This window comes from Pteropus vampyrus, unplaced genomic scaffold, assembly GCF_000151845.1.
Source record: "Pteropus vampyrus isolate Shadow unplaced genomic scaffold, Pvam_2.0 Scaffold116, whole genome shotgun sequence".
In the NCBI taxonomy this organism is placed as follows: Eukaryota; Metazoa; Chordata; class Mammalia; order Chiroptera; family Pteropodidae; genus Pteropus; species Pteropus vampyrus.
The window spans coordinates 1259855-1269510 of NW_011888897.1; the positions used below are offsets into that span (position 1 = coordinate 1259855).

At 40.6% G+C, this 9656-nt stretch overlaps 1 protein-coding gene across 3 annotated transcripts in view; it reads right to left on the reverse strand.

Moving 5' to 3' along the window:
* Nucleotides 1-8719, reverse strand: part of SLC2A3 (solute carrier family 2 member 3) — a 28436-nt gene extending 19717 nt beyond the window's left edge. The window contains exon 1 of one of the 3 annotated variants that reach the window (XM_023534017.1): nt 8631-8719. The gene's annotated coding sequence lies outside the window, so the exon portion shown is untranslated. Of the gene's footprint in view, nt 1-6837; nt 6862-8630 lie in introns of those variants that run through there. The other 2 variants (XM_023534018.1, XM_023534016.1) reach the window with 2 other exon arrangements.
* Between the last annotated feature and the right edge of the window lie 937 nt (nt 8720-9656).

Here is a 9656-nt window from a genome sequence, read left to right on the forward strand (position 1 = left end):
GAAAAAAAGCTATTGAAGCTCTAGGGTGTTTATTAATATGGGGTTCTTAGATGGATTAAGCAGATACACGGCTCCTTGAAAGTGATGCAAATATTCCCTAGAATCTCCCTAATCCCTATATGCCAAACAATTTCTGAAAAGCAGCACAGAGAAAAATCTTTGGGTCTATATTTACAGACTCTCCAATATTTTCTTAACTCGTGCTTGTCCAGGATTAGAAAAGTAGTGACACTCTCCTGGCAGAGCATCTCAGTGCTTTCCTGAAATGATCATCCACCACTAAAGCAGAAGCACCTTCTCTGACACCTCCCCTTACCGATCACAGTTGCCTTGGGTGGGGCACGAACATCCTCCTCACTCATTATATGCCCTCTCTAACACCCAGCAGAGACTTGGCATTATTACATTATCTATTTCCTCTTATCGACACTAAGAAGCATTGGTGGGAGAGAGAATATTTAGCGTGATTGACTAAGCAGAGGACTGGAAGTCAAAGAGAAAAAATCTGAGTCCCAGTTCTGGAACATGAACTAGAGTTTAGATATCTGAATAGGTCATTTAACTCATCTAATCAGTTGAGGGTCTGACTAGAACAAAAGACTGCCACCCTGCCCCCCCCGCCCCCCCCCCAACCAAAGCAAGAGGAAATTCTGCTGGCAGACTGCCTTCAAATTTCAACTGCAACATCAGCTCTTCCTGAGTCTCTAGCCTGATGGTCTTTGTACTTGAACTGCACATTAGCTTTTCTTGAGTCTCCAGCCTGCTAGTCTACCCTGCAGATTTTTGGACATGCCAGCCTCTATAATCATGTGAGCAAATCCCTTAAAACAAATCTCTTTCTATACATATATATACACACATCCTATCAGTTCTGTTTCTCTGGAGAACTCTGACTAATACAGATTCTGGTACCAAGAAATGGGGATCTGCTATAACAGATAACTAAAAATATGGAAGTGGCTTTGGAACTGAGTGATGAATAGAGGCTGGAAGAATTTCGAGGTACATCTGATGATATTCAGATGAGACTTTAGACATGGAATTGATCTTGGTATGGGATAAGACTTTTGGAACTGGTGTGTTATGGACCAAATTGTGTCCTCCTAAAATTTGTATGTCGAAGCCCTAACTTCCAGTACCTTAGAATGTAACTGTATTTGGAGACAGAGCCATGAAGGAGGTTTTTAAGTGTAAGCGAGGTCATAAGAATGGGGCCCTAATCCAATATGAGTGGTGTCTTTATAAGTAGAGAGAGAGATACCAGGGATGTGCAGGAAGAGAAAATGTCATGTGAGGAGGACATAGCGAGATGGTACCCTTCTGCAAGGAGAGAGGTCTTAGGAGAAACCAACCCTGCTGGCACCCTGATCTTCAACTTCTAGCCTCCAGAACTGTGAAAAAATAAAATTCTGTTATTTAAGCCCCCCTGCCTGTGGTACTTTGTTTTGGCAGCCCCAGCAAACTAATACAATAGACAATAAACAGATAAATAAATAGTTAATGTCAAGTAATGATAAGGGAGCACTTTGAAGAAGAATACAGCACTTTGAAGAAGAATTGGGGGTACAAGATTATTTAAGAATTGAGGAGGATTATTTAAGGTAGGGTGGTTAGGGTTAATCTCAGAAGAGATGACATTGAACAGAAACCTGAATGACAAGAGGGAGCTAGCTTTGCAAGAACAGCATTTCAAATAGAGGGCATTTCAAATACAAAGACACCAATGAAAAGATGTGTGCTTGGCATGGTGCTAAAAGGCTGATATTTGCAGAAGTGGAGTGAACCAGGGGCAGAGAGGCATGAGAAATGATGTTGGAGAGATACGTAGGAATCTGATCGTGCAGGATTTGTAAGTAATGGCAAGGGTCCCGGATTATATTTTAAATGCGACAGAAAGCCCAGAAGCTACAAAGCCATTTTAAGGTTTTGGATGAAGGAGTGACATTAGTTTATTTATGTTTTTAAAAAAGTATTTGCTGTTGAATGGAGACAAGGCTGGAGGAGAGCAAGAGTGGAAACATAAACACCAATTAGGAGGCTACTGGTCCAGGTGAGAAATGATAAGAGCTTGGACAAGTAGTGGTGGAAGCAGTGAGTTGCTGAATTTGAAATATAGTTTTAAGATAGAACTCAAGGGATCAGCTGAAAGTCTAGATGTTGCGTGTGAGAAGAAAAAATAAAGAAGTCAAGAATGTTCTTCAGGGTTTTGGCCTGCGTAACTGGAGAACTGGAGTCGCCATTCACTCCAATCAGGAAAGCAGAGAGAAGAGCAGGTTTGTGAGGTCAAATCAAGAGTTTTGTTTCAGGCATGTTAAGTCTTAGATATTGTTAGGATAAGCACTAATAAGAGAACACTATTTCATCCCTAGATTCTGGGAAAAAGATACAAAAAAGATGGTTCTTATTTTTAAGGTCTCATGGAAGGGGATAGAGAGAGAGGCATATAAGTCAGTTTTTTTTGTTTGTTTGTTTGTTTTTTTTAATTAATGAATTTTATTTTGAAGGGAGCAGCTTTAACTTCACAGAAAATTTGAGCAGAAAGTACATAGAGTTCCCATATAGCCCCTCAATTTTCCTATTATTAACATCATGCATTAATGTAGTACATTTGTGACAACTGATGAACCTACATTGATTGACACATCGTAGTCACCCAAACTCCAGAGTTTACCCTAAGGTTCACTCTTGGTCTTGCACATTTTATGAGTTTGCACAAATGTATAACACGTATCCATAATTACAGTATCACATGGAATAGTTTCACTGCCCTAAAAATCCTCTGCGCTCTGCCTATTCATTCCTCTTCCCCTCTCTCATCCCCTACTCCCTAACGACCAGTGTTTTTGCTGTTTCCATAGTTTTATCTTTTGCCGAATGTTATATAGTTGGAATCAGACAGTGTGTATCCTTTCCATATTGGCTTCTTTCACTTAGTAATATGCATTTAAGGGTCCTTCATGTCTTTTCATGGCTTAATAATACATTTACTTTTAGTGATGAACAATATTCCATTGTCTGGATGTACCACAATTTATCTATTCACCTACCAAAAGACATCTTGGTCGCTTCTAAGTTTTGGCAATTATAAATAAAGCTGCTATAAACATTTGTGTGCGTGTGCAGGTTTTTGTGTGGATGCAGGTCTTCAACTCATTTGGATAAATGCCAGACACCTGCCAATAGGGAATACATGCTATTGTTTGCAGGAAGCAATGCTCTAATATTGTAAATGTCCTTCTTTCTCTGTGCAGCAATTATTTGGACATTATCAGCAGGATACCCCTTCTAGGCTCATTTCCAGGAGGACAGCAACTGAATACTGATAACTAAAGTGTTCACGCTGAGTCACATCCTCTTTTTCAAAAAACCGTAAGCAAGTGTCAATCTGAAAATGAGGTAATGAACAATGTTTTACAAATGATGGTCTATGCTCTCTTAGCAGGGCTCTTTCCTAACTTCAGTGGCTCTACAGTCCAGCAGAGCCAACTCAGAAAAAATCCATCAAGCTCTCTAGAAAGAAAAAAAGCTATTGAAGCTCTAGGGTGTTTATTAATATGGGGTTCTTAGATGGATTAAGCAGATACACGGCTCCTTGAAAGTGATGCAAATATTGTATTTCAGTGTACTTTTCTGAGGGGGAAGGGGTCCATAAGCACTTATCACAGTCTCGAAAATGAGTCTAAGACCCAGGAGACAGCCAAAGTTGCTGCCAGATTGGGTGTGGTAGAAAGGGGAAGAAGAATCTGACGTCTCCTGAATCATCAGAAGAACTATAGTGTGAAAACTACACCATGTCTGCTTTCATATTGGTTCTCCTCCTATTCTTAAGAGATGGTGTGGGTCACAGGTGGAATCACAAAGAACAAGCTTTTTCAAGCCAGAGGCTCTAATTCCTTCTTAGCAGAGGGGAGGATAAGAGGAAAGCAGTCCTTTCAGAGTGCAGGAATAGTGCCACTAATTATTAGGGTGCTTTAACAAGAAATACAGCTGGGCCTTAGAAGAAACTAAAAATCTTCACCCTTACTCTTCCAAGCAGTCATTGTAATATTTTAGCATTTGCCTTTAGTAATTTGAAAAGGAAGAGATGTGAAGCGGTGGAGGCAAAGCTCTTTTGAACTAAACTAAGAATCGTGTATTCTCATCAAAACTGTCCATACTGCATGCATTCAACAAAGTTAATCGAATGCTTATTACAAGCCACACAGTGTTCTATCTGTTGTACTTATAATAATTCTAAGTCTCCCATATATGCATCATTTACAAGTGCCATGTGATCTTTCTGTATAGTAAAAAATCTGCTTTCCTAATTTACTAATCTTTTTTCCAAATAACAGAGGCCATTGACTTTCATGTTTTCAGCCTCAAAATGAAGCGGGGAGTTACAGAAATATATGGATGAGGCGGGCCCAGAAACCAAAGTATTTTTCAGTTTGTGTCGCCCCTGTAAGTAAGCCCCGCCTAGTTTTTTAAGGGGCTACGTAAGCAAGTGCAGACGTGCTTTGTAGACCGTCAGCCAAATCTCCAAAGCGACCAGTTCCATCACTCAGAGCCGACCAAAGACTCCACCCCTCCCTATGGAATTTTCATGTTAATGTGACCCAGTGATGCAGGCAATTATCTTATTCTCCCTCACTCTCCAGATTTTCTTCATTCTCTTTGGTTCTTGGTCCCAATTTGACAAGAATCTTACAATCTCATGGGTGTTAAAACCCTGAGTGCCCCTTGCATGGTTGCATGCAAACTTATTGAATGAATCGGTACTCATTTCAAAAATGTGCATGTTGCCTTTGATGGCCTGACCCTATAACTGTTTAAGTGTTCAAATGTGGAGAAGTTACTTTGATTATAATCACAATCTAAATTCTTTAAATATTAGGTTCCAAGTGTAAAATTAGCTAATGGAAATAAACAAGTTTGTACATGTTTTTACAAAATTGAGAGAAAAGAAACAATCCATTAAATCTCATACCCTTGACAAGTGGCCCTTTAAGGGCTTTGGGCCTCCGCTTTGAGAGTAAGCAGAATTTGCCGCCCCAAAATATGCCTTTTGGGGCATTGATTATTTTAAACTGGTTATTTTTAAGAAACAGGAATCAGGAAAAACCTTTGCTCTTTCTCCGTACTGCCTAAAAGAATTCAGATAGAGGAGCTGCACCAGAAAGGGAGCTATCATCACAGATAACTATAGTTTAATATGAACTAGTGTGTGATAGACAGGGAGGAGCCTAGCAAGGCCTGTTTGATCAGTCCTCTCAGTGTCCCATTGTTAAAGATGGCCCAGCAAACATTTGTTTACCAAACATTGGCTTTTCTATCTCCATGTGAATTGCCTCCCTCCCCTCTGAAGTCCCAAACCATACTCGCCCCTTTTCCTTAGCTCAAGGTGGCATATAAACCTTAACTGCCCTACCTGTGCTGGGCCTCATATTCGTATGGAACCCCACATGCACATAATAAGTTTGGTTATTTTCTTCCATTAATCTGTCTCTTGTCAATTCGACGATTAGACCAGGCAGAAGGATAGGAAGAAAATTATTTTTCCTCCCCCACAGCTTGTTATTCTCTGGCCCGCTCCCTCTCCCTCTTAATACTATTAATAAGCAGCAAAAGAGCAACATACTGAGAATAGCAAGAATGAGGAAGGAAGACAAATGGCCTGAAAATATTCACAGTGGGATATAGGTCTGGGTTACTTCATTTCTTCATTCATACAGATCTACTATGTTGCCAGGCCCAGTTTTAGATACAGTGGTGAAGGTGGTAGAACTGCATTTCTTGCTTGCATGGTGCTTAAATTCAAGTGGGTTTGGTTACATATACATTTTTACTTTTTATTTTTAAAAATTATTTTAAAGCAGGTGTAGCTAAAAGCACAGATCCTAGAGCCAGACATCTTGGGTTTGAATCTTAGCTCTACCACTTACATTGTATGATCTTGGGCAAATCATTTAGCCTCACTGTGCCTTTATTTCCTCATTTGTAAAATGAAGGTAATGATACAGTTTGCTTCATAAGACTTGTTATGAGGATTAAATTGAATCAGTTAATATTTGTAAAGTACTTAGAATAGTACCCAGTATATATTGTCATGAAAGTGTTCGCCAAATTAAAAAAGAAAGAGAAAAGAAAAGAAAAACAAGCAATCATACCTATTTAATTTCATATTTAAATATATATATATATATGTCAGAGATAAACAAGTTACTGCTGGTTATGTATTAAAGTCTAGATCCCCATTCTTTTTAAGAATGTAAAGACTGTCCTAAGAGTCTCCGCTTACATGTGAGGAGCTCAAACAAATCATCACAGAAATATTCTTCTCTGCAGTAGTAGTAATAATAGGTTCTTGATAAGTCAAACTGTTTTTATGAAGTGCCAGGTTCTTATCATGTTACCTCATTTACAATTCACAACAATAGATTAAGTAATTTGCTCAAGGACCCACAGTTTGGGGGCAGAACTAGTTGTCCGACTGTATTACACTATGTTTCTATAGATTAAGAGAAAAATATAGTCAGTGTAGGTTCAGAACAAAGTATCTGGGATAACCAGTGTTTCCCCATCCCCACCCCTCGCCCCTTTCCTCCTAGAAATGTAGCCTCTTCTTGCTCCCTTCTTAAGCAGGTGGTCATAAACAGGGAGCATGGGGTACAATAAATCTAGAGGCTGATGACATGCTGCTATTCAAGAGTTGTAGGAAAAAAGAGCCATCCCGCTGGTTCAGTAAGTATCTTTGTTCTCAGGCTGTAGAGAGAAGACCCTCCTCTCTAGGTGGAGGGGAGATGAAGATGGCAGGGAAGGAGGCTACGTAAGGAGAGGAAAGCTCCTGCTACTTACCAGTGTTGACTCTGCAAACAAGAAATGTGCATGTTACATGAAATGTGTGTTACATGCCACTGAGTTGGCTTTGACTCCTGGTGACTCTATGAATGAAGGATGTCCACAAAATTCTCCAGATTTCTCTTACTCAACGAATAGGAAATGGGAGAAAACCGAACCAGTGTTGACAGTGCCCTCTCAGACTGATTCCCTGTGTTCACCAAGGGCTGATAGGTTTACCTGGTTCTTTTTACTTTCCTGAAAACATAGTGTAGATATTATAACATCTTAATCCCTAGCAGCCACGTTGAACATAGTGCTGCCCTCCAAATGATTAGAGAGAGGAAAACTCGGGACTGAATTTGAGAAGTGGCTAATGAAAGAAGGGCTGATGGCTAATTTTCAAGTCCAGTCTCCCTCTCTTCCTTAGCTCCATGCTCATTTTCTGTGACTCCAAAAAGGTGGCAGACACGCTCTATTTTACATAACCACTAAAGATGATTCAGGCAAGAGGACCGTAAGGATGGCTGAAGAGTACAGTAATGTACTGATGGCAGGGATTTCCCTGTTTTCTAATATTCCTTCTTCCGGTTGGAGAAGTGAAAGTGTCAAAAGCTGGGAATGGAAACTAGAGCCCAAATGTTACTACCACCATCCGCCATCTACTTAATAAAGTGATGGATGAAGAAATGGGATGTGGAGAATAGCAGAGGATTAAGGACCTTAGTGGAATTAGGTCTCTGAATAAATCATTATAAACAATACATTATTAAACATAAATCATTAATGTGTTTATTTTACACCTACTGGTTTCTAGCACTGCTAGATGCTGCTGTTTTAAAATATACCGTGGGAGACTTATAAAAAATAGCCAAACTCTACATAATTTTTTAAAGCTTTGCGTAATTGTATAATATGATTGTTCTAATTCATTTCTTTGCCAATGCAGACTTTAATATGGCACGAGTGTGTGTAAAGTAGAACAAGCTTGAATTTAATGATTGACTTTCTATAATATGTTGTATACTGCTTTGAAGACACATATATGCTGAATATGTCTACTCAAAGTCTTAAAATGTTCACACCAAGTGCATAACTGAAATATAACACACAAATAGAATGTCATAATACATAAATCACCTCATTTTTAAAATGTGGCTCTTTTTTCTCCATAGCACAAAAAAGGAAAAGAAAGAAAAACACCAACAAAGGAATTCATTTGTATCACAACAGTGAGGAAAACGAGGCAGGAAAAGTAGGGAGTCCTTGATTTAGATTTTTCCCTACTTTCTTGGTTTCCACTTGTCTCTCCGTTCCGGCACCTCTTCTGCCATGGGGCGGGGTGGGCGCGGGGAGTGTACAAAACAGCTCGCCATTTGCCTACAACTTGTCTTTTCTCCGTTTCCTTGTACAAGTTTATTCTCTTCTTTAATGCCTTCATTAATTCCTACCGCTCTTCCACTCCCAGTCTTGCTGAGTCTTTCTCAGCCTCTTGATGAGCTCGAAATCGCTTTTCTCAGTCCTGCTCTATCCACCCCCTTCCCCTATTTGAGCTTTCTCCCTCGTTTTTGCACATTCCGCCATCCAGTTTCCACGTCCCTTCTTTCCCTTCTCTTGCACTCCACTCAGTCTTTTTCTCATAAGCCCTCCCAACCCTTTTCCGCTTTCATTCTTTTTCCTTATGCATCTCTCCCTCCTTGGCTAACACTGGCCCAAGGAAGAGACCGAGAGCAGATTACGAAGGAAAAATTGTGTGCACGTGAGAACGTGGGGTCGGGACCAAGCTGAGGGAATTCAGCCTGCTGGCTCACCGCTTCCGCCGCCGCGGATTCCTAGGTCGGGGCGGAGACAGGACGCGAGCGCGCCGAAGACGCCGTGCCACCCGGCACGTCCTCGACAGTGACGGAAAGACATTACTCATGAGCCCAGCCCGCTTTCCGCCTAGCCGCCCGCTCGCCTTCCCTGGGGGCAGATGCTGAGGTGAGCAAGCAGAAGCCCCCACCCGATTGGCCAGAGAAAGTCGCAATTTCCAAGAATCCGAGGCATCTATCTCTACGAGATGCAAAAGGTCATACAAGGGTTTTGCCTCAAGGGCAGATGTTTTTGTTCTGGGCAACTAAGACTGAAATATCCCTTTTAGCACCACTCTGCGATGTCAGTCTGCACCCCCACTCCTACCCTGCCTGTTTAGCCGCAGATTTTGCCTTCTCTTCTCTCCTCTTTTCTTTCCCATGTACATTCCATATTTCACACTTCTGTATGGCCTCGGATCTTTACAAAATCTTCTCTCTCTTTATGCTCCGGCAGCACCCCGATTCTATTTTTTAAAGTCTTTTTATTTTTGTATAAAATATATACAATAAAATTCATACATTGTGTGGACAGGTCGATGACTTGACAGGTAGACATCCCGGTGCCACCACTGCATCTTCTCAGAAAGTTCTGTCGACACTCTGATTCTTGCTGATGTTACTGTCATTTTTCAATCACACTTTATAGTTTTAGTCTCTTTTTCATATTAGCAACTCTTTACTAAGTACGTTCTATGAAACAAATATTGATGTTAAAGAAACATAAGAAACGAGAGCCGCTCAGTTTAAAGAGAAGGAACATAAATGCGACTGGCTTTCTGCTCTCCCTCTGCTTACATATTTCTGATAATTCCACCTTTGTAGTCCCTCATACTACTTGGTCGGCTGACTAATTTTTCCTGAGAAAGACATGCTTTGTTTTGTTTTCCTCAAGGAGGCTGAGGGTGAATGGTAGACCCAGAATAGCCTCCATGGAGAAAGCTGGATAAGAAAGTAACTCAAACAGAGCCCAAGTTCCTGGAGGCC